At 47.2% G+C, this 24180-nt stretch overlaps 2 protein-coding genes across 2 annotated transcripts in view; one reads left to right on the top strand and one right to left on the bottom strand.

Annotated features, from left to right (window-relative positions):
• LOC119174789 (metabotropic glutamate receptor 3) overlaps positions 1–19318 on the bottom strand; it is an 81881-nt gene extending 62563 nt beyond the window's left edge. The window contains exon 1 of the mRNA XM_037425855.2: positions 18370–19318. The gene's annotated coding sequence lies outside the window, so the exon portion shown is untranslated. The remainder of the gene's footprint in view (positions 1–18369) is intronic.
• LOC119173939 (uncharacterized) overlaps positions 1–24180 on the top strand; it is a 151299-nt gene that overhangs the window by 37605 nt on the left and 89514 nt on the right. The window lies entirely within an intron of this gene.

Below are 24180 nucleotides of genomic sequence, written 5' to 3'. Positions count from 1 at the left end.
GGTCGGCGTTCCTTTTTTCCACTCGCTGGCTCGTTTTGTGCAGCAACACACTCTCGCCGCACACTGTAGTATACACGTGCGTGCAGTGACTGCTATTTTGGTCCGCGCGTAGCTTGGCCTATTCGGCTACAAGCACCCCCTCTTTGTTTTTCTTTGGCCGCGACGGCGTGGGTGTGTGGCGGTCAGCTCCTGTTCATTTGGTCGCCTTGCCGAGGTCGACATGTCGTATGCATAGGTCTTGGCGTTGCAGATGCTGCATGCGCACGCAGGCTTCTTACACATATAAACGAGGTGTTTCCAGCGGCCCCGCCGCGGTGGTCTAGTGTCTAAGGTACTCGGCTGCTGACCCGCAGGTCGCGGGTTCGTATCCCGGCCTCGGCGGCTGCATTTCCGATGGAGGCGGAAATGTTGTAGGCCCGCGTGCTCTGATTTGGGTGCAAGTTAAAGAACCCCAGGTGGTCGAAATTTGCGGAGCCCTCCACTACGGCGTCTCTCATAATCGTATGGTGGTTTTGGGACGTTAAACCTCACACATCAATCAGGTGTTCCAGCGACGACTGTCTATCTCTCGTCATTAAAATATTTTCGCTGAAAAAAGCCCGCGGAAGGCGGTTGTCGACGATGCAAGCGGGCACGTCGTGTAGCCGCTTGCTATACCGAGCCGTCTAACGTCAATGAGGAACGTTAGATTAACCTGCGATAGCAAGCAGGTACGTTGTATACCGTCCGAGTACAATTAGTTAGCCGTAAACAAGGCAATCGTCGGTGATGAAAGGAAACTATATACATGCCCTATATTCCCATCAACATTTTTTTTTTCTTTGATCAGTAACTGCAATGCCCAGTATTGTGCCTGTGGAAAGTAAACGATGTTGTCGCATTCAGCAAGCTATAAAAATCCTGAGACGGGTCCCTATTTCTTAATAGAAAGCGGTGTACTGTGTTGAACACCGGTGCATTTCGCTGAATAAATCTTGATTTTCGTATTTTCCACTGAACGAGTTAACGCCTACGTTTTTGTGTCTTGAAAAAAAAAAGATAGACTTTCCGTAGTCTTTTTACGAATTCTGTCTCCAAGTTTCATTTTAGTTTATACGCGTACCCGCTGTGAGAGCCTAGCGGCGGAGGTGCGGGTTTGATTATAGTCACTGAGGCTGCACTTTGACGGGGGCGAAATAAAAGTGCAACCGCGTACTTATATTTTAGTGCACGTTAAGCAAATCAATATGAGTGAAATTCATGTGCATTCCACTCCACCCTCGTTGTCATACCGTCGTACTGACATATCGATCTCAACTATTTTTTGTAGGTGTATTATCGCACTAACTTAAACGAACTATACGAACACAGTCTTGCAGCAAGTTTAGATGTACGGACCGAAAAGTGCGTGTCTCATCCACCTACTGTTTAATTGATTGGTCGTTCTGTTAACCTAAGAAGGTCATGGTATATGTACGCTGTCGTCCTAACCTAACATAACCTAACCATCAACCGACAGCAAAAGCACCATCGCCCCGCCGCGGTGGTCTAGTGGCTAAGGTACTCGGCTGCTGACCCGCAGGTCGCGGGATAGAATCCCGGCTGCGGCGGCTGCATTTCCTATGGAGGCGGAAATGTTGTAGGCCCGTGTGCTCAGATTTGGGCGCACGTTGAAGAACCCCAGGTGGTCAAAATTTCCGGAGCCCTCCACTACGGCGTCTCTCATAATCATATGGTGGTTTTGGGACGTTAAACCCCACATATCAATCAATCAATCAGCAAAAGCACCATCACCCGACAGCAAAAAAAAAAAACAACAACACGTTTGCTTTCAGCGTCATCTGTTGCCAAAAAAAAAAGTAACGAGTTATGGCCGGTAGGCAAGCGCTGCTAGATTGCACTCCATCTCTACTCACGTCTCTAGTGCGTAGTCTACTGCCAACATATCAAACGTTGTGCGCGTACATGGTGCGAGCTGCAGTAATCGCCCGATATCGCTCGACGCGCCAGCGGTGAGGGAACGTAATCCAGCAGCGCTTGTCTACCGGCCATGACTCGTTATCTTGCTTGGCCATAGATGACGCCGAAAGCGAACGTGCTTTCTTCACTTGTCGGTTGATGGCGCTGTAGGCAGCCGCCGCAGAGCGCAGGCCACGCGTTCGCGTGTTCCCTTTCATAAAGGACGACATTGCACATTCGAAATCGCATTGTCATGCGAGGTAAAGCATGCCTGTTTATTTGAGAATTTCGTCTAGTGCCACTCAGATGATTGTTACTCGAGTGGTTAGGCATTCACGTGGGAACTGGTTATTCCAGCGGACATTCCTTACGCAACAATGTTACGGCCTCAGCCGGCATATTTCCATCCTCATCAGTCTTCTCCAAAAACCACGGGCCAAGGTTGGCCCTGAGCGCATCGTACGCCCCGAATATTGTGCATATACAGTGGGCGTGCACTTGCGGTATCTCTTGGTACTACCATTGATTCCGCAGACAAGGAAGAACAAGACTCTGCACTGAGCTTTAATGTCACAAAAGCGGCCTTTGCAACCGAACACTCCGTGAAGTCAGCAATGTAGGCCCAACACGTGACTTCTTCAGTCAACATCACGCAAGAAATTATATTTGTCGAGACCTTCTGGTTTGGTGCACGGTACATTTCAATCCTAGCACGCTTTCTCGGCCGGTTCATGGGGGAGATTCGAAAACAAAACACCGTGTGTATATCTTAAAAACCTACCACGCTCGGACGTTCTGAACGTCTTGCGCCGACACGGCAGGCTTCAATGCAAGCATTTTCTCTAGCGCCACTCCGTTCACCCAACTGGTTGGTTCGCTGAACGGTTCACTCAACGGGGCCTTGACAGCGCATTTGCATCCTCATCAGTCATTTCCAGAAACCACGGTAAAAAAGGGGTTGCCGTGAGCGCATCGCACGCCCTGATCATTGCGTATGCTGCGAGCGTGCATTCACGAACTCTATAGCCGCAGTTCCTGCCATGGTGGTGGTGGTGGTAGTGGTTAGAAGGAAGAGAAAAAAGGCACCTAATTTCTGTCTGCCTTCAGGCTACACGGCGCAGTGCCTTATAGGGGTGGGGGGAAGGAGGGATAAAAAGAATAGAAGGAAAATAGATGAAGAAATAGGCAGGCAAGCAGCGGAAAAAAGAAGGAGATGGGAAAGTGGGGATCCGGTCGTAGCAGTCCAAGGGCGGGGTGCCACAATGCGAGAGCTGCACGGCGTCAGGAGACCGTGGAGGGCGAACCAGTCGGCAGGGAGCTACGCTGGCGTCGGAGATCGCGAGGGCACAACCGTCCAGCTTGAAATCCTGCGAGCGAATCCCCAGTTCCTGCCATTGCCGCGTGCATGGCGGCGTCCTCGCAGACTGTACAGCGGAGGCACTTTCGCCGCCGAGTGGGCTGGACGCGCGAATAACCGATTATCCTCGCAACGGACGGCTCGCCCTTATTACTTGACCCCGAGAACCGCGTTCCCTTTGCCGCGCATCACCCGCCGAGCGCCGTGAGAGAACGGCGTCGTCGGCTTCTGCGCGCCGCGACGGTGCATCCTGGCCTTATTTCCTACTTGATTTATGTACTTACTTGGTCCCCTTTGACCGCTCCCGTCGCGGTGCAGCGGCCGGGTGTTTTAGCCTCTTGTAGTGACCCCAGCATGGTGGCACAAACTTGTTATTCCGCGTTTAAGTCAAAAGAGAAAAAGGGAATCCTTCAAGGTCCGCTACATTTAAATCGCATATCTTTATACAAATATTACATAAGATTCTAACACGCAAAAATCGCACGACATTTTTTGCATTTGCCTATAGGACGACTCGATGGAGAAACCGATATTACTCTTTCAATAGATTGTTGTGGTCCCGCCTTCTCCGAAAGCTATTGTGGACCTAATAGAGTTATTTCGCTCACCCACCCACTCACTCACTCACTCAACAGAGTTCTGCACTGCCTTAGGTATCGGCCCACTTTCGACCAATCGATTGTCGTGCAATGGCATCGTCATGTGACGTCAAGAGTTGATGATGTCACAAATTTTTACGTGTGACGCCATCATGACGGCACGACGTACTATTCTTGCATCACTCGTGTCGATGGTCGCTTTTGGCGTTTGATGGGACATATAATGTTTTCGCCTTAATGAGGCGCTGCCTACTTTGTTGCTAAACATGTGGTACATCTGTGTACGTGGTCTAATATGACCCGCCAAATAACGTGAAAGTATCGCCGAGATATAAAAAAGTTTTTTTCATTCTTCTCTCAATACAGCTCCTTACATCCTCCCCCCCGACATACATTTCACACCGCACAAGCCATTTACTTCGTGTGCCGTTATCGCAACAGAACTGCCACTTTTTCCGCTTCTTTTTTTCCCCGCGCCGTCAAGGATTGGAACGACCTTCCCTGCTCCATTGCTTCAACCACCTGCGCATCATCGTTCGCGACAAATGTCACTAATCACCTGTGCTGCGAAAACTAACGTGTTCAAATGTTCTCTTTTCCTGTGTATCCACCCCTTATGTAATACCCCCCAGTGGGGTCCTTAAGGAAATAAAAATGAATGAATGAATGAATGAATGAATGAATGAATGAATGAATGAATGAAAGTGTTTTACGTACCACATTGCAAAACAAATAGCTCTTAAAAGGTAATAATAATGGTCTCGACGGTTTCACTTGGTTAAATTCGGCTAAGCATTGTGTTTCTGAACCCGTTCACACTAAAGCATGAAGAAAGCTGTCCCCATACATTAATTTTTCTTCACATGGTTGACGTCTACAGGAACGTGGGAACATGTAGTGGCGGCAGAACTTCATTGTCGACACTGACTCCTCGATACGCGACAGAAGAACCAGTTAACTTCGCCCGCCCCTTACATATACAAAGGATAAGCGATGAAGTGCGTACATTCAAATCAAAGGCCGTGATTGTCACGACTGTCCAAAGGCCTTGAATGGCCGGCTTCACGACTGTGCACGTCCGATGCGGTTCGAACCGAATTTCATCACCACGGGGATGGTCGAGAGCGCGAATAACCGGTTATGAGACATTTAGCTCTGCCTATATACTGCTTGTTACGTAACACGGGGGGGGTCTGCGACGCATCCACGAATAAGACGCAAGGATATACGTCTTGGACATTCAAAAAAAAGAAATAAAAGAAGCCACGACTCGCTGGCAGCGGAGAAACGCGTCAATGTCAATGACACGCGCTCACTGGACATCATCTACACTGACGAACACGGTACGAGGTGCTCCAATTTTCGGTCGGGGCCTGTGTACACAATCGCAGTGGCTCCAAACAAGCGTCACGAAGTTCGCTTCGCTTGACGAGGGCCGTTTCACTAAGGAAACTTGTTTCATCTAGGGACCTTACGTTTCACTACTGGCTGTCACCTTCGTATCACCGAGCGTTCGCTCTTCATCACGCGCGCGTATTATCGTCGTGCTCTGGACGGCCGCATTAAGCGCCACCGTCGAGAGCACACACCGACGCGTGCACGGCCGAAGCGACGAGATCGGTCTCTCGATGCTCTCTTACAACACCAGACAACCCCTCCCCCATTTCCATTAGTGCAAGCCGACGCTACGCGGTCTTGTCAAGCTCATCTCTCGCGCAGTGCCAAAGCGAGTCGTCGTGAAAGTTGCCTTTCCTGTCAAGGAGACCCGGTCTTCTTGCGCGTTAGCTTGTCGGACCGTATACAGCACGTAAGTACGGGCATGCCCTCGATTCTCGACTACTGGGCGAGCGCTCGGGAATGCTGTCGTCATGCGCGCGGTCGTTCGAAGAGCACTCAGGTGATGCCCTCACGATCTTTCGCAACGATCTTCACCCCACAAGTTCCATTGCCACCCTAAAGCGGGTCACTCTCTCGCTCTTTCTATCCGTGCATAACGTTCCCGTTTGGTGACTTCGCACATGGTATAGCGCCGGCGCGTACGCGATCTGCATCTCCGATTGGCTACACGATCGACGCGTCGATCTCTTAGCTTTTGGTATACAGTTAAAATAGCACGGCTTTGCCGCGGCGTGTATGCAGCTGTGTAAGGCGCCAGCTAATCAAAGGCCGAATTCGAAAGCTGGAATAGATAGGGCATCGCTGTGTAACGAACCCTGGAGAAGTTTGCCTGGCGACATGCCTACATCTTGCTGTACTTTAGGTGGATCCGATGAAATAAGTGATACACACAATGTCATTCACAGGTACACAGCTTCAACCAAACACGTCGTTCTACATCTGACAAACTAAAGCGTCTTCCTCGGTCTATATAGTTGTTGTAAATTAGGCTGAAAGTGCTTTCATTGATCAAAGTTCATTGGCGGGTTAGGTTGGGTACTGCTTCCCAAACCAACATTGAGCATATGAATCAATGGAGAGCTCCGGATTAATATTAACAGCGTAATTTCTTTTATTGTACACAAAATAGACACTTGACCCACTCTTAAAAAAATTGATCATGTAGGTCGCAACCGTTGATTTTCTGAATGGCTGGCAACGCAACAGTTTAGACATTCATTGAATCCGCGACATCTCCCTGTAACTTTTTTTTTTGCTAAACATTTAAGCACACTCTCACCCTCTTTTGCGCCCGTCTAACATTTTCATCGTTTCATGCAGCCTGTTGAACTGAATGAAGAGTATTACGGTTGTCAATGACCTTGACCCGTTCGAAGCACTCACGGTTTAAAATGTTCTACTTTGAAACAATCTGCACCGTTTTTTTATTTTCTGTGGCAATGGTGTAAGTTTCACAGAACTGCACAAATTGCGGAGTGTAAATTAGGCACCTGGTGTATGTGTGTAAGCTTACGCTACGACAGGTGATTTTGATGAGACAGAGCCGGCTGTCTGGAAGTGTGGCACATTCAGTCTACTAAAACAGTAGATCGTTGCGTATAGTGTATGCAAATTCGTGGAAAAGACACGTGCCTCGAAGTGATGTGTTCTCACTTCTCCGCTCGTATGCACATTTTCAAAACGTAGCTCGCTCAAGGCCTTCAGATGTTAGCCAAGAGCCCCACTTTCGTATACGTATAGCAGGAGCGAGGACATCAAGTTCAGTGACTGACGGAGAAGGAAAGAGAGAGAGAGAGAGAAAATAAGTCTGGCGAGGTCGACCAGACCACCTTCTGCATCCGGATGCTTGCTACTGTATTTCACATGGTCGCGGAGAGATGGTACTTATAGGAGGAAGCAGGTTTTTGAAGCAGTGCAAGTGGCCCCGGCATAAGGGCCTGCAATGTTGACATGTCTACAGTATATTGTTTTTTTTTATTTGATCACTGTCGTTCATTTACCTTCACCTCCTCGTTACACAACGAAGTCAATCACGTACAATATCATGTTCTGCTGATCTTTGGCCATCACTGGCCCTTGCGTCATTAACCATCGAATGTAATCATCATCATGATCGTAGTCGTCACCGTCGTAAGACAACCTTTGTTAACCTCGTATTTGGGCCAAATTGTACCGAGTTCGAAACTTTCGCAGAAATCACAAATATCGGCTCGTCAAGTTCGCCCTGCAGCAACGTGTAGCAACGCGTACCACTTCGCGGATATTGCGCACGAGTAACGACTGAACTGCCTTCGTATTGCTCGATAATTCCTCACCTCGGAGCTTTCGTTCTACTCCTGGTTCCGCCAAATAAACACAGCATGCTTCGCCTAGATCACTTTCGGAGCACCTGAAAGGATCGGCGTGCGCACGGAGAAATGCGGCATTATGCGATTTTCTAAAGACACTCTTGGTAGTAAACGAATGCACTTCGCTGTTATTTGCCTAAGGAGAAATTCGCAAAAATAGCTATATATGTTTGCATGTCTCCGCACTCTTTGTCTCACTCTTTCCTTATTTTTTGTATGTGCATAAAAGACTGACTACGTATGGTTACGTTTAATTTGTTATATTTAAACTAAACAAAAAACATCTACAGTGGAATGATGACTAAACTCGACAGAATTAATAAGGTATCCTTATTGATCAAGCATTGAAGCGGGAATAGCGAAGAACATGTGGAAATCTCGAATTAACTTCTCATACGTTCTCGCAGTCTTTCCGATAGAGGCGGAAATGTTGTAGGCCCGTGTGCTCAGATTTGGGTGCACGTTAAAGAACCCCAGGTGGTCTAAATTTCCGGAGCCCTCCACTACGGCGTCTCTCATAATCATATAGTGGTTTTGGGACGTTAAACCCCACATATCAATCAATCAATTCTCATACGTCCACCGGTATCTTCATTTACCGTTCAATTTGCTTAGCATTCGAACAGTTGCACTTACGTGGAGAAAGATCGCTAATCATGAGGAACTGTATCGGTGCTAAAAGCGTATCAGATCACGTAAGTACACGCGGAATTATTATTGAGTCTCCATGAGGTTTCTGTATATTGCGTCTCATTTGCGAAATCGGCACCAACGCTGCATACGTATGAACCGAGACGCTCTTCGAAAAGACGATGCGCTTTTCGGCGACCACACATGCGGATGCGTCAATGACTCCGCGTTAGCGCTTTACTCCGCGCTAACGCGGAGTAAAGCGTGACGCTCGTCCGTGCGTCACCGACAAAACGCTCTGTCGAACACAGACCTCATAGTACGATAAGATGTATAGCAGCGCTGGCCCTATATTCTTCGAAGCTGAATAAGCGCAAGACACGATGATCATATTTAGTGGTCTTCTATTCATACGTATACAGGGGTATTTCGTGAATGTCGTGGTGGTGTACGTATATATACCCCGCTCTTATCTCTTGATTGTATGCGTAGGCCGAGTGGCGTCTGCCGCTCTACGCGGTCGTAAGCAGGGGTTGTTTGCTCCGCATTACACGCTTGCTATACATGTTCGGACATGCCAATATTGCGTGTGCGTATAGTATGAATACCCGCGCGCGTTTCCCCACCGTTTTAGTGCGTAGTCGCTGGGTGCCAAGAGAGAGGAAAGCCCAGATGACCGGTGTTCGATGCCTCGTATACGAAGGGCTCAATCACGGGACGGCCGAAACACCGCGATTGAAACGCAACCTACTCATCCAGGGGCGTGAAGGACTAGCGTGGGCACACGGTCACCGTCGAATTTCCTGGTCTTTGTCTTTCTCACGAGTGGCGGTTTGTAAAACGCGCCAGTGACGCCCGAGTTCTCTTGTTGACGCATCGTTTCTGGGTAGAAGGGGTGCGTTTCTATCTCTGTGTGGCGGCTTCGGGCTGTCTGTTGTGGGGTCAAAAACAAATTGGTGTTGCGAAAATTGCCCGGATTGGTTGACGTTAGTGCAGAATGCCGCTTTCTAGCAAGTTTCTCGCTTGTTCCAGCAGTCATCTTCGACGGATACGTACAGTGTGCCCCGATGGTTGTGAGATCGAATGGGGGGGGGGGGGGGGGGGATCCCGGTGCTCTTAGATCTGCGTGCTCGTTAAATTAAGAAACACCATGATGATCGAAACTTCCGGGCCCTTCCATAACGGCGTTTCTCATAACCATATCGTGGTCTTGGCTCGTAAAACCACGTCACTTATCATTATTTCTTACAGCCAGTTTGTACATCAATGATATTTGATAATGTAAGATCAAATATATGTCTGTACTAAAGCTATGCCTAAAAAAGTATGGTATATATCCGTATAGTCATAAGATATATCTGTTCGTCTCTTTAGTAGTAGTAGTAGTAGTAGTAGTAGTAGTAGTAGTAGTAGTAGTAGTAGTAGTAGTAGTAGTAATTGATCGATATGTGGAGTTTAACGTCCCAAAACAACCATATGATTATGAGGGACGCCGTTGTGGAGTGCCCCGGAAATTTCGACCCCTTGGGGTTCTTTAACGTGTACCCAAATCTGAGCACACGGGCCTACAGCATTTCCGCCTCCATCGGAAATGCAGCCGCCGCAGCAGGGATTTGATCCCGCGACCTGAGAGTCAGCCGCCGAGTATCTTAGCCTCTAGACCACCGCGGCGGGGCAAAGAAAAAGTAGTAGTAGTAGTAGTAGTAGTAGTAGTAGTAGTAGTAGTAGTAGTAGTAGTAGTAGTAGTAGTAGTAGTAGTAGTAGTAGTAATAGTACTAGTAGCAATTTTTTTCTTGTGAACTCCCAGATGGTAGAGTACTGAGAGAGAATTGAGATAAGTAAAAAAGAAATTTTTTTATTTGTGAATTCCCAGATGGTAGAGTTCCGAGAAAGGATTAATATGAGTAACTTATTTGAGTAATCTTGCACCAATGTAAGCAATCCGATCGACGTGCGAATAATATATAAGTCATTTTGATTGTGCCATTGTGGAAACGGTTACTAGCAGTAAATACGCCCCCCAGTCTTGTCCAGAATACTCTAAGTGGATTTATATCTGTGTATACATACTAAGACGGTGATGCTTCGCTGAAACAACCGATGGATATAAACCCGACTCATCCATCCTGATATCGTTCCGTTCGCGGTTAGAAACATCTGCCATGGCGGCTATGGAGCTCGACTGCCGACCCCCAGGTCGCGGGATCGAATCCTTGGTGTGGAGGCCGCATTTTGGATGGAGGCGAAAATGTTTCAGGCTCGTGTACTTAGGTTTAGGTGCACGTTAAAGAACATCATGTAATCGCTGCTTCTGGAACCTCCCACAACAGCGTCCCTCATAATCGTACAGTAGTTCGGGGCCGTTAAATAAGTCGAATCACCACCATGGTTGCGAAGTTGTGAAGACAAATTGCTGAGAGCTCTATTGTAACACGACTGCTTAGCCGTCGAAATACGTCCGCGATTTATTACATATGCGCAAGGCATCTCGTAGCGGTCTTATTGCGGCAAGACTGTGGTCCTGCGACAACACTGCTGCGAGTATACAGTGCTCAAAACTTCTTGGCTCATCGTTTACCTCCTGGTTCTCTCGAGCATATATAGCTTTGCGAAATTCGTTTAGCTTTACTCTTTTTGTCTTATTTGCACACGACAGGGCTGTGTCATTCTTTTTACCACTTCTGTGTTCTTTGCCTCACATTAGAGGCACGGATTGCAGCACAACGTCGTATGGTGACGGTTTTTACGGCTAAGAATTGCGAAGTTGTTTACAAAGAGGATCCACGGTGCCATATGATGCAACGCGTTGGAGACCGCATAAACCGCGTTACTATAGAATCACAATTTTTCGTACGTCAAACGATAGTCCCCGCATACTTCTTTAGCAATGCCTCCGACACGGTTAATACGTGCGTTTCCAAAGCACCTTGTGGTTCCCACTGCAGTCCGTTCGTTCAGCACTCGTATTCACACACACTCACACAAATTAATGCCACCAAAGACACCCCCCCCCCCCCACCTTCTACAGCATCCTTCAGGACGTCAAGTCCCAAGAACTATTGGCATTATTATCAATTCTTACGCTAGAGTTGTGCGCTAGAGTTGCTTGTGAAAGTGAATTCTAATCAAACTTGACGCAGGACAGCATGTTCGTGAACGCCCTCAGGTGTGGTGACGAACACTCATACGAGTAGAATTTTGTCGATTAAAAAGCCCGGATTCGTCATATGCATTTGGACAAGCAATTGTCAAGAAACATGAACTCATACTCTCACACACAAGAACAATTTTGTTGCATTTATGCGTTTACTATAATCATAAAAGGGCGATGCGGTTGCCCCGTATATGCCCACTGCATCCCGATGAAGACGTTATGGATAGGCTACGTGGTTTACATCCACAGCTGAGGAGTATACCTGACTGCAAGTCTCTATACCTCTCTACGCGAGAGCGAGTTATTGAATCTTACGCCAAATTAGCAAATTGCCTTATACCTGAATTCTATTATCTCATAAACTACGTTCGATATCAGAACTGGCTCTCATTACCTTTCGTAGCCCGTTCTAGCGTGAGTCATTTTCGCGGATACGGGGCCACAGTTTACATACTAGTTGTAATGGGGGTTAAGGTTTCACGTCCCAAAGCCACGCTATATGATTATGAGGGATACCGTAAGGGAAGGTTCATATAAATGTGACCATCTGTAGCTTCCTTAAACTGCACCTAAGTATGACAATAAGGATACTCTAGTATTTAGCCTCCATCGAAATGTGGGCACCACGGCCGGGATTCGATATTGCAACCTTTGGGTATAAACCATGCCTCGGCGGCTTCCAAGCTTCCACAACAGTCCGCTCGAAATGCGATGCATATGTAGAAGGGCAGGTCTTGTAGTCGTTGTCTGTTTGGTTTCCTTTACTCCTCTGTCCGCCTCTTCGCGTCTTTCCCTCTTTTTTTTTTCTTTGCGGCATATCAGTTTCATCTGTCTCCTTTTGTTCTTTACACTTCAGGGAGTCTGGTAGAGAGTTCACTATGTAGTGGAAAGGTTAACATCAAAACTGAAACGAGAAGCACGCGCGTGACTAACTGCACGTGCCGTATAGTTGGATAAACCAGGAAGGGTGGAGAAGAAATGGTTATGAGGTCGCTACGCTCGAAATGAACGTGCACGGCAGTATATAGCAGCAGAAGCTGGGCAAAGCGGCTGGCGCGTCTTCCGCGCTGTCGACCGTTCTCCAAGCGGGTCAGGGGCTGTTCTACTACGCACGTCGCTGTTTGGACGGGACACCGAGTCAGATAACGCACAACAGAAGCAGTATATGGTATCGGCGCATGGCGCTTTTTTCAGCGGACAAGCGGAAAACTGTTTTTAACGCGTGTCGAGTAGGGGCCGTAGACGTGATACCTCGGCCGCTGCTAACGGTGTCGAGCTTCTTGTGCTGCACTATACCTGGACATTTGCTTCTGCGTGTCACGCCGGAAAACAAGAGGTGTAGTCAGAAAAAAAAAACAATTAAGAGGCTTTCTTAGCCAGCTGCGAGCGATGTCAATGTTAAAGGCGTTACAGGTAACTGATACTCGTTTCACCTATATTTAATAAGTATTGTGTTTGTAGAAAGTCTAAACCTCTTAGTGTCCTATTGTCTGAGATACATGCGTGTTTCTGTTGACCGCCCGATTTTTGAGCGAAGAACTCGTTGTGTACCTACGGTCGCCACGCTAACTCTGAATGAGTAATCGCCGGCGTTGGAAAAAAAATCGTTCTTGGGTCTAAAGCCCTCGTCCGTAGATGCACATAGCGCCCGTTTTCGGGGGCGTGAGGAAGTGAAACTACCAGGAGCATAGCCAGATTTTTCTTTTTTTTTTCAGAAGAAAAGGTGGGTTAAACTGCCCTTTTTGTATATTCGTGCGTGTGTTTTTGTGTGCTCCTATATATGCACATCAAAATTTAAAAAAAAGAAAACTTAGGGGGAACGGCTGACCCCCTCCCCAAAAGTAACCCTACTACCCCCCCCCCCCTCTGATGAAAGGTATTAATCGGTGGTGTGCGCATGACGTGACCATTCTCTAACGCTCTTTGGTGTTTCTAAAGTGGTCGTCGTCTTTATTTGACGCTCATTTCTCACCCTTTATATTCTCTTTTTTTAATTAAAGCACCTATCTCTATATATGCCTGCGCCGGTAATCTGTAACAAGATGGCCCTTCCCTCGAGTGAGGCCGGCCCCTTATACATCTCCCTATACGTCCATACGATAACGACGTTTCTTCTCACTGCTACACGGCGTATATCACCACACGCTCCTTTATAAGTTCGCGGTGCACCCACGCTACCGCCGCTGTCGCGGATAGTTGGATCTCGTCTCTCGACCTCCTGACTTCTTTTGTTCCGCTCCGTCGAGGAGTCGTCTCATTAGCGGGTGGTGTTTTTTTTTTTGTTTCTTCGTGTGCGTTCGCCGAGGCTGTTTGTAGTGCTGAGATGCGGTGTGTATGGCCGCAGCGTAGTCGCCTTTGTTTTCGCTCACAATGCATCTTGCCGTGAGTGTGCGTGTGAATCGCCCTGTCGCGTTATTCACTAGCTTGTCGGGGGGAGGGGGAAAGGGGAGGGGGTCTCGGTGAGCATTTGATGAAGGAGCACGCGTGGAAGTGTGGGTAGGAGGGGGGTGTTGTTGTGTTGAGCCCAAACGGTCGAGACACGCGAGTAATGTGTACTCGTGAAGCGGAAGTCGAGAGTCTACTCCGATTTCAACTGCAAACTGGCGCGAGCAGATAATGCGGGTAACTTTGCGTGCGTGCACCATGATGGTTGCAGGACATGTCTTCCCTTTATTGTCGAATTTTTCTTGATTCAGTTAGGTTAGTCTTTGTTGTAAACAGTCTTCATTACCGTATCGTACTAAGGGAGGGAGCGGATCGAGGAATGCATAGCACAACGTAATTGGCATGGATAGTGCATTGAGCTTTCGGGTCTGTCAGTTATGAAACTGCAACTAGAATCGATTCGTTAACCTCGTTCAGTCAGTATGGAGCAAATGAACAGGCAACGGAATTTCTTTGGCATGTTTTAACATACGCCGCTTTTAGGTTAACTCTAATGTAAGGCATGGATTTTGGGAACTGTACCGAAGCCACATCACCAATGAGACTTGTATAGGTTGTGTATATTTCGTATAGGTTGTTTTCACGTCTGAGAAATAAATCTTAACGGAAGCTGTCATATGTATTAGTGTAGGCCATGAAAAGAGCACGTTTTGATCAGTATTTTTAAATGCTATGTTAAGAAAAGGTGCACAAGAGAAGTGAAAGTGGCTGGACTGCCTCGGACCAAACATCAAAGGTCTGCGTTGCGGTGTCTAAAAGTTGAAAAAAGAATTGTGTTCCTCCGAAGGACACTAGAGAGCGCGCAGCAGTCTGCAGCTGTGTTATCCTTCAACTCTCGGAAGTGTTACGAATGCGATGTGACCACAAATTGAGTTTCGCGTGCGAAGTGACTTGTAAACATTTTTTTTAATGTTGAAAGAGATGTATTACTCGCAGATTTTATATTGACTGAATGTGTAGCTTCGGGAACATTTTTTTTTTAATCTTTTGAAGCCACTTAGCACGCGAGATTGAATTTGTGGTCACATCGCATTCGTATAACTTCCGGCATTCAAAGGATAACGCAGTGCATCCTTTATATATGAATGTTTGAATCCTTTATATATATATATATATATATATATATATATATATATATATATATATATATATATATATATATATATATATATATATATATTCTGCAACGGCTTCATCACTCTCTTTTCTCTCTCTCTATTTCTTGCGAGGAAGCAAAAGCGAAGACGACGTTTACTAAACACACCTTATAGGTCCCCCGTCTATAACGTACAACATATCAGGGCATTTTAAGAAAACTAGTGCATGTCTACCAAGTTGATGATTTTTTGTTCGGTAATTACCTAATTACTTGGTCTGTTTAGCCTCTTCAAAGCAAAATAAAAGGTAAAGATAACATTGGCCAAGACAACTATTGATCAAGTATTTCCGCGATCAAGTTTGGTCAACGCTGCGGCAATCCATAACTGTTATCACTGCCTGTTTTTTTTTATTAATTAACGCTCAAAGCGCAACGCTTCCTGTTTTCGTGCTGCACCGGCAATGCCTTTGCTTTTTTTCTTTCCTTCCTAACGCGCTCCTCGTTACGGTATCAACGGCAGGAAACAAATTCTCTGTGTTTTTGGCACGTGTCAGAGATTCGGCGTATAAAGTCTGGTATGTACAAGCGCGCCAGCACAACCGCCACCACGTCCATATGCAATTGTCCCCGCCGGCGACTATTTAACGATGTGGGAAAGGCGAAATCGCTTACTTAAAGTGGCTAAACGCAACTGTTGCTAAATAAAGCTCTCGTCTCTGCTGGTGCCCGCCGATACTATGGCGTATGTGTGCGTATTGCTAGAACCTTTTTGTTTGCCCGTACTGGCTACTAGAGTAGCGGTGAAACATTGAAATACATGGCACCCTTTGCTGGAGGGTTAATCTAAGGGCTGATTTGAACTTAAACTGCGACAAAATAATTGTAGAGAAATAAATATTCGAAGGGATTAATAATGAGCTAAAAATAAAAGCCTGCTTAGATATATGTTTTGACCGGGCACACTGGCGTAGCTGCTGAAGAAAGAGGGGGGGGGTATAACCCTCTTCCCCTGAAATTTAACTTTTCGTGTGTATATATACACGCAGACGTCTGAAGGCCTGCATGATTTATTTATTGGTTATTTATTGATTCATATGTGATGTTTAACGCCCCAAAGCCACCAAACGATTATGAGAAACTACGTAGTGGAAGGCTCCGGAAATTCCAACCACCTGGGGTTCTTTAACGTGCACACAAATCTGAGCACACGGGCCTACAGCATTTTCGCCTTCATCGAAAATGCAGCCGCCGCAGACGGGATTCGATCCCGCAACCTGCGCTTCAGCAGCCGAGTACCTTAGCCACTATGCTTCTGGCAACGTAACTGACAGGGGGCTCTTAGACAAAGGCCTGTAGATGGAGATGCAAACAAGATATAACGAAGGAAACTAATCCTAATGAAACATGAAGGTCAACTAAACTGTAATGAGAAATGATGTGGAGCACAAATGAACACAATATACACGCAATAAATGTTATTTGCAAATTACAACACAAACGCGGCATGTAGCCATCGCAATAACCACCATTTTGCAGTTGTTGTGGCAATTACACGCAAGAAAGCTAGAAGTACATGGCAATGACTTTGTCGACCAACCGACCCACATGCAAACAGCAGGGTAATGATCGGCGGAAATACGATCGCTAACCGGCGTGATTTTAAAATCAAGCAAGGTTGCAAATATAGTTGGAAGCTCTATACATACAGAACGATTACTGCAAACAACTCCACCATACCAAGCGCGAAGTCGATAAAGTAATGTTACTTCAGTGTGTGTGTGTGTGTGTGTGTGTGTGTGTGTGTGTGTGTGTGTGTGTGTGTGTGTGTGTGTGTGTGTGTGTGTGTGTGTGTGTGTGTGTGTGTGTGTGTGTGAGAGAGAGAGAGAGAGAGAATTATGTGGTGCATTTTAAGGAGCGCGTTAGTATAAGTAGCAAGTTATGTGGGAAAAGTCGCTTATGCAATTAAGCTGTATCCAATAATTACGATGTACGCAGATCCAAACATAAATATCCTTTGATTTCCGCTTTTAAATTATCGTTTTTCTCTTTATAAACTATCTTAAGCAGTAAAACAATTGGTGCCAGTGTGTCATTGTTATAGACCCGCGCTTGGTCGTAACTTCATGTTTCACTTTCACTGACACAAAATTATGAGTTACTGTGGTTGAGCTGCCACAGTTGTTTCATCGTAAATGAACAACTTGCTAAGCTGATGCAACTGCTTCATTTTCGAAGAAACAAGCTTACTCAAAACATTCGCCGTCCTTGGTCCAACCCAAATGAGAAAGCTGTATCCCTTCAAACTTTACCCTTTACTCTCAGTGTACGGTGATTCTTGTACTCACAGCACTTGAGAAAATGGTCGCTTACTCAAAAACGCCGGAGCCATGTTCTGGTATTCACTCGAGGTATATGGTTCTTAAATTCGGCCGAATTAATCATAATGTCGAGGGCGTAACCAGAATTTTTATTGGGAGGAGAACGGACAGGTGGGCCAGCCCTGTTTTATGTACAGTAAGTGGGAAAAGTTTAGACAACACGCAACAAACGAATACAGCAGAATACTCTCGCAGCTTCGGCAGGCAGCTCTGAATTTAGGTTGTGAAACGCACGAACATGTACTGCAAAGTTTTTACCGAAGTCATTTGCTGGGAATTGATTTATTGATTGATTGATTGGTGGGGTTTAACGTCCTAAGACCACCATATGATTATGAGAGACGCCGTAGTGGAGGGCTCTGGAAATTTTGACCACCTGGGGTTCTTTAACGTGCACCCAAATCTGAGCACACGGGCCTACAACATTTCCGCCTCCATCAGAAATGCAGTCGCCGCAGCCGGGATTCGATCCCGTGACCTGCGGGTCAGCAGCCGAGTACCTTAGCCACTAGACCACCGCGGCGGGGCATTTGCTGGGAAATGCGAAGTCTTCTGAGACCTGGTGGTGTTTTAGCGCCCTGTACGCTCGTGCATGTGCCGCTATGTGTGGCCGTATATATATACAAACTAAAGTTGCCAGAAATGAGTCGTTGAACATGCCCCTCTGTCTACTCCTATACATGATGGGCGGAGTGCTGGTTGAGTGCGGGCACAGCGCCGCTAATACGCACATCGGTATTCCAGCTTATACGGTAATTAATTGTTGTTTTTTCATCAACGCTCAATCGACTTCAAGTTTGAGAGCTTAAGTATTGCTCCCACTGTGTCATCTGTTAGAGCAGCTCACTCATTTTGGCAAATAAAAGATCATCTTTGTTTTTCAACTTTTGGTTTCAGCGCCGAATTGACAAGCGATCATCCACATTTGTTTATACCATTTCGTCGTAACGTGCTTGCATTAGTTCAGGTAGCCTATACGTATAATCAAGCAGAACATGTATAGTTAAAATGAACAAGTCTTACCTGGGGTGGGTTTGGGGATGTTTCCGCGAAGTCAGTTGACGTGATGACACCTGGAGAGTATATCACTTTTCACTGTGATTCGTGAAATATGATTTGCCTGGAGTGGTGCAACAGCGTTGTCTACGATGTAGGAGATCCCGTGTGAGTGCGGTGACAGACAACCCGCCGTTTACGAGTGAAAAAGTTCACGGCAAAAAAAGAAAGTGCGCTGCAGTCTAATCACTCTCAAATCAACCCCTTAGCACACAACTAAGTATTGGGTAGAGAGTGATCTTTCGTGGAGCGCCATGCTTGGCGTAAATAGCGAAACTGTTGTCATCTTCCAGTTCCGCGCACCCTCACCCACAAAACTGAGCACATCCACAGCTTACGTCATTCCGTTTTAGAAACTAAATATTCCAACGAAAGGAAAACGAGAAATCTCCAAAGTACAACGTTTCGCTTGCTTCTGCAAAGTTTCACGGCAGTGTCGCTGCTCACAATCCAACGTCTTCGAGTTGCCGCAGAGGTATCCACTTGGACTCCAAGGTTAGGATCCGCACGCAAGACTCCCGAATTTCCGGTGGCTGTGCTAGTGCGGGTGGTACGTCTACTAGTCTGAACACTGTCGTTTGGGTGGTAGTCGTAGTGGTCGGTGACTTCGGTTAGTCTCCTAAATCTTACACCACCTGTAGCTGAACTTTAGCAAGTATCCTCCACGGATGTCTGGATGTCTGACGACGTTCCACAGTAACGGCAAAGAGAACCTCCGTATTTGGCCGGCAGGTACCTAGCGTCTGTGACGAAGAGCTCCAAGTCGGACGGTCACTGTGTCACTTATCGGCGGGCATCGACGACCGACGAGCAAGGAGCACGTCGGATGAATAACTGCCGCCGACTCATCAGACGCCGAGCGCTCGCCTCGAGCGCCGCATGGTTGTTTTTTCAAAGATGGGAGAGGAGGTGCACTGATAGCGAGGAGGACACGACGCTACACACCTGGCGGCGGCTAAGAAGAAGAAGAAGAGCCGGCTGAGGAGTCTACGCCGAGGGAGCCGGTCCGCGGCGGCTTGCCTTGCGTTTCTCCTGGGCAGCACGAGCGGTGCCCGGCGCTACCTGGCGCGAACCGCCAAGAGGCGGCGCCAGTGCCAAGAGGCACGTGTGCCCGCCGGCTTGCTCGCTCACTTGGCGCGGCCAGCTCTTGTGAGAAATGGCTTCCCTGTGGGACGGTAGCGCACCTTCTTCCCTGTGGTACGATAGCGCACCTTCTTGGTCGGAAGGAAACGTCCCTGATAGCGGGTAACCGCGTTCGCAAAGAGTGTTGAGCCGAAGGCTGATAGGCGTAGCGTCAAGCTCGAAGACGTCCTTATTAGGTTGTTGATACGATGATCTCGCTCAGGACCTGCGGCCCTCAGTCGGAAGTGAGTGGATGGGATTGCCAGGTGGGAGGAGGCTGATGAACGGCTGAGGCTTTTTTTTGCGCATGCCATTGTGGCGTGAAACGCCAGGACACCCATCAGTCAACCAATGGCCGCATTCACTTTATTTGGCAAGGACATCTTCCTATTCGCAAGCCGCCTTTGAAAATGAGTATGTCCTGCTTCATTTTGGCTAACCTCCCTGTCCTTAATTCCTCCTTCTTCCTGCTTCATTTAGCGTTTACAGCAGGGCTTGTTTTTGCTGAATATTGTGAAACATTGCACTGAAGAACAAGGGCACGGGCAGCATAGGAAATGGTTATGTTGTAAGAAGGAAAAGAAAAGAAAAGTGAGCCCCGTAGCTGTCTGCTTCAGGGAGCGACACCTCAACAGTAGCTCACAAGGGATGGGGGGTAGGAATAAAGGTGTAGAGAGAAAAAAAAAGAGATGAAGTAAGCGTGAAAGCGTGCGAGTAACGACACATCGGGAGGATAGAAGAGATAGGAAAGATGGGAACACGGTCACAGGAGTCCGAGGACGGGGCACGACTTGCGAGAGCTCTTGTCGGCGTCAGGAGATGGCGTAGAGCAAGTCCAGTCGGTCAGAGCTACACTGTCGTCGGAGGTCGGCGTCAGGAGATGACGTAGGGCGAGCCCAGTTGGCCAGAACTACGCTGACGTCGGAGATCGCGAGCGCACAACCGGTCGGCACGGAATCCAGCGAGCGAGTCACCCGGGCAGCATAGGAAAACACACAATGCCAATGTGTCTCTCTGTATCCCGTCCTTGTTTGCCAGTAGAATATTTTACAGCCCTGCCTAAAGATTAGCGCACACTTTTACGAACAAACAATTCTATCGTAAGTGTTTTTTTTGTTTTGTTTTTATGGGCCCAGTATTCTTGATCCAGCTTTGGAAGGTAAGTGATGTCAGCACAGGTTTTTCTTTTGCTCTCGAACATTCGCAGTAATCTTGATAGAATGATTTCCGTGCCGGTATTGGAGCCACCACCTTCAATTGTGCAGTGTTCCCGTCTCCGAACGTCTGATTCCACCCAATGTGCATAGGCGTTATAAGAGATTAAATACAGCTGTAGAAATGCGCGCGGAGATCATGTCGTGGCTCAGATTAATTAGTGCTGCCGGACGTGCGGTTTATTGTAGAACAGGCATGTTCTTTGTTAGAGTAAACAGAGCGGATGCCAAGGAAAGGGACACTCTGGACCGTTACGAAGGAAAGAAGGAGTGCTTAGTGGAAGGGATAGCCAGGGCCCTGAGTGATAACGTCGAGGCGAGGTAGAGTGATGCTCTGGCGGCCGGAAGCCGTCGTTCGGCAAGTTGCTCATATATTCTTTAGTTTCAGGTGCATAAGAACTAGGAGGAGCTCTTTTATAGCTGTGAGTAACTTGTTTGTTATGGCTCTGCTATTGAAGAAATCTGCTGTCTTTCAACACACGGTTTGACCTAATATTTTTCTGTTTGGTTCGTTTGAGAAGCGTAACCACGAAACCATGTTTTAGGTTATGAAGAGGTCTGCGTTGTCGTTGCGTTTTCTCGAGGCATTCGTTTTTTTTTTAATGAGACAAACCGCAGAAACCTGCGTGTATTTAACTATACTCGTGTGAACGTGGGCCGCCGAATTCATTCAGGTCACCTGTGTATAGTTACGGGGCTTCTCGTACCTCGCGAGTTTGTCTGGGAACTTACGCTTCACGAATCAATGAATATGATCACTCGGTCACCGCTTGCGTGTACAATACACTCACATCGCGTGCGCGACTTTCATTTACCAAGTTAATGCGTATGCTACGAGGAAGTTCTGTTGGGTTTCGTACGCTGCATACCTTTGTCAGCAACCTAGTGGGCGCATCATTTCTCTATTATTATTATTATTTTTTTTTATTCGTGCGTGTACGGATGGAGCAGGCTGTGCAAACTGTTGGCCGGTATGTGTCGAGGAACCGGGTGCGCAGGAAAGAAGAGTGGCAATAAAATGGCTGCCCTAAATAATAGAAGTGCCGACGTCAACCAAGAGGGCCGATTGCGAAGCCAATGTGCTCTGACGGTGAACTAGTGGCATAACCGAGGGTAAGCTTTCCGCATCGGCTTCCAACCTGAAGCTCTCAGCGGAAACAGGAACAAAACTAATTACCTCCAGAAGGGCAGTCTGCACTGGGAAATCGTTCAGGCGGACTGTCCTTCTGGTCGTGGTTTGTTTCGTTACCGTTTCACAGAGAGCGGGCCGCCAAGGTCGGCTTGGCGGTCCGCTCTCACGAGGGCACTAAACAGGTGGCGCGGAAGTCTTCCCTGCGTTATCTCAGGACACCAAGTTTTCATCGCCATCGCCATCACCACCACAAAGAGAACTGTTTCCCCGACTAAGTTTAGGTCATTCGGCGACAGCTTGGTGCATTGTTCCATACTACAATTGACTCGTTTATTCAAAAAAAAAGAACGTAGAGTACGAAGACCGGGATACGGTGTAAGTAGCGGGCTGGGGTTCTTCGAGCATAGTTTACTAGAAGCAGACAGGCTGCGGCTGGTCGTTCATTTACAGTGTCAATTACCGGGTATTGTCGAGCACGTATCTTGGCTCTCGTAGGCGCACTGTCTATGCGGCGTAATGTTGTATAGTCCTTAACTATAGCGCACGAGCTCGCTATAGTTTAATGTTGGACAAAGCTTTATTGTAAAAATGCATGAGACTCCATTACTTTTTCTCTGCGGCTGGGCTGAAATTGAAGGACACCATTTGCTTTTTCTTTTTTTATTATTTTCGCATTATTTAGTTTCAGATATACTCTGTTTCTACGCAACGCTTGCCTCGTGTTCTTCTTAGTGTCTCGTTACCTCCTCGCCACGTAGAGAGAGAGAGAGAGAGAACCTAAGGAGAAAGGCAGGGAGGTTAACTAGGGCTGAGCTCCAGTAAGCTACCCAGAACTGGGGAAGGGGAGAGGGGGAAGGAAAGTTATAGAGGAGGAGCGAGGATATCAATGAAGGGTGTAGGAATGCATCGGTATTGCGCTTTGCGGGCACAACCACAGTCGTCAAACTGCAACATGGGAGCAAGGTGTTTCGAATAGCTTAGCACTTTTTTTTTCTGCCTCGAACACTTACCTGCAAAGAGAGTTGTAGGAATCGTGGATACCTGGCCTATAGTTGGCGCTTGTTTCTGTTCTTCATTGTTCCTGTGTTTCGTCTGTTTCGCACTGTGCCCACAATGAATGATAGGAAAAACAGTGGTTTCATAAGATTACGTAACAGCGTTCAATACCTATACTTCCAGTCCTGTGTCACTTCCGCCACGTAAGGAACTGAACGCCCGCATAGAAGTATCTATTACAGTTGGGGGGGACCCGTATACATACAATGTACGCGTAATCGCCATGACAGATTGTCCCGTTGTGTAAGTGGGGTGCCACTCACACGGAAGCCCCGTGGTAGGAACTCTGCAACGGGAGGACAATGGACGCAACCGACCACCCGTTTTTATCCTTCCCGCAGTTCAAGCTTCAGGTGTGACGCTCCGTGACCCCACTGCACGGCGTTTAGTGCGTGCTACGAACGAAAACATGCAAACAGTTACAAATGGAAGCGAGACGATGCGTTGGCGCGGTCTTAAGATAGCAGTGAGGTACTCCCTTCCGTAGTGACCTTAGCGGAGCAACATTGAAGTGGAACAAGGCTTAACGTGAAGCACGATGGGGTCCTGGAGGATGTCTGAAAGAGAAATAAAGAAATAAATAGAGAAAGAAATAGAGAAAGAAAGAAATAAAGAAAGTAAGAAAGAAAAAAAGAAAGAAAGAAAAGTAAAATTCAGAATGTCAGAGCCTATGCTTTCTATCAGAGACAGGTCAGCAAAAAATGTGGAGCTCATTCAGGCATTGTCATGTGTTTAATTGGGCTCTTAGGGATTCCTCGTACTCAGACTCACTTAAGACTCACTAAAGCTTTCTTCACCCTGACTCACTCGTACTTAGATTCTAAAATTTTTGTCAACTGGACTCGCTCGGACTCAGTCTAAAGGAAAAAAAATAACTCGCAGGACACCTGAGCTTTGCCTTCAGGGGTATAACGCGATCGCGTCATGGGGTCCCATGTCCATCGCCTTCGGGGGTAGGTCAAAACTCACTCCTCTCATCAATAAATCTTGAGCTAATGCGATTGAATATGTGCGAGTAGGCTCAATTAGATGAGACGATAAACGTGAGCTGGCATAAGACTGGTAGAAATGCTGAAGTTGAGTAGATATGAGTCAAATAATATTCATAAAAGGAGATCGAGAGAGGGGAAGAAATCACAGCATACCACAGAGGGAATGATGGTGAGTGGGGTGAAGCGTCCGTACGTCTGTCTACCTGTCCATCTGTCTGTCCGTGCATCCGTACGTCGTTCTGTCTATCTGTCTGTCTGTTTG

The sequence above is a fragment of the Rhipicephalus microplus genome, chromosome 5 (genome assembly GCF_043290135.1).
Source record: "Rhipicephalus microplus isolate Deutch F79 chromosome 5, USDA_Rmic, whole genome shotgun sequence".
Taxonomy (NCBI): Eukaryota; Metazoa; Arthropoda; class Arachnida; order Ixodida; family Ixodidae; genus Rhipicephalus; species Rhipicephalus microplus.
Note: the sequence above shows the minus strand (reverse complement) of the source record. Positions and strands in the feature narration are given on the sequence as shown.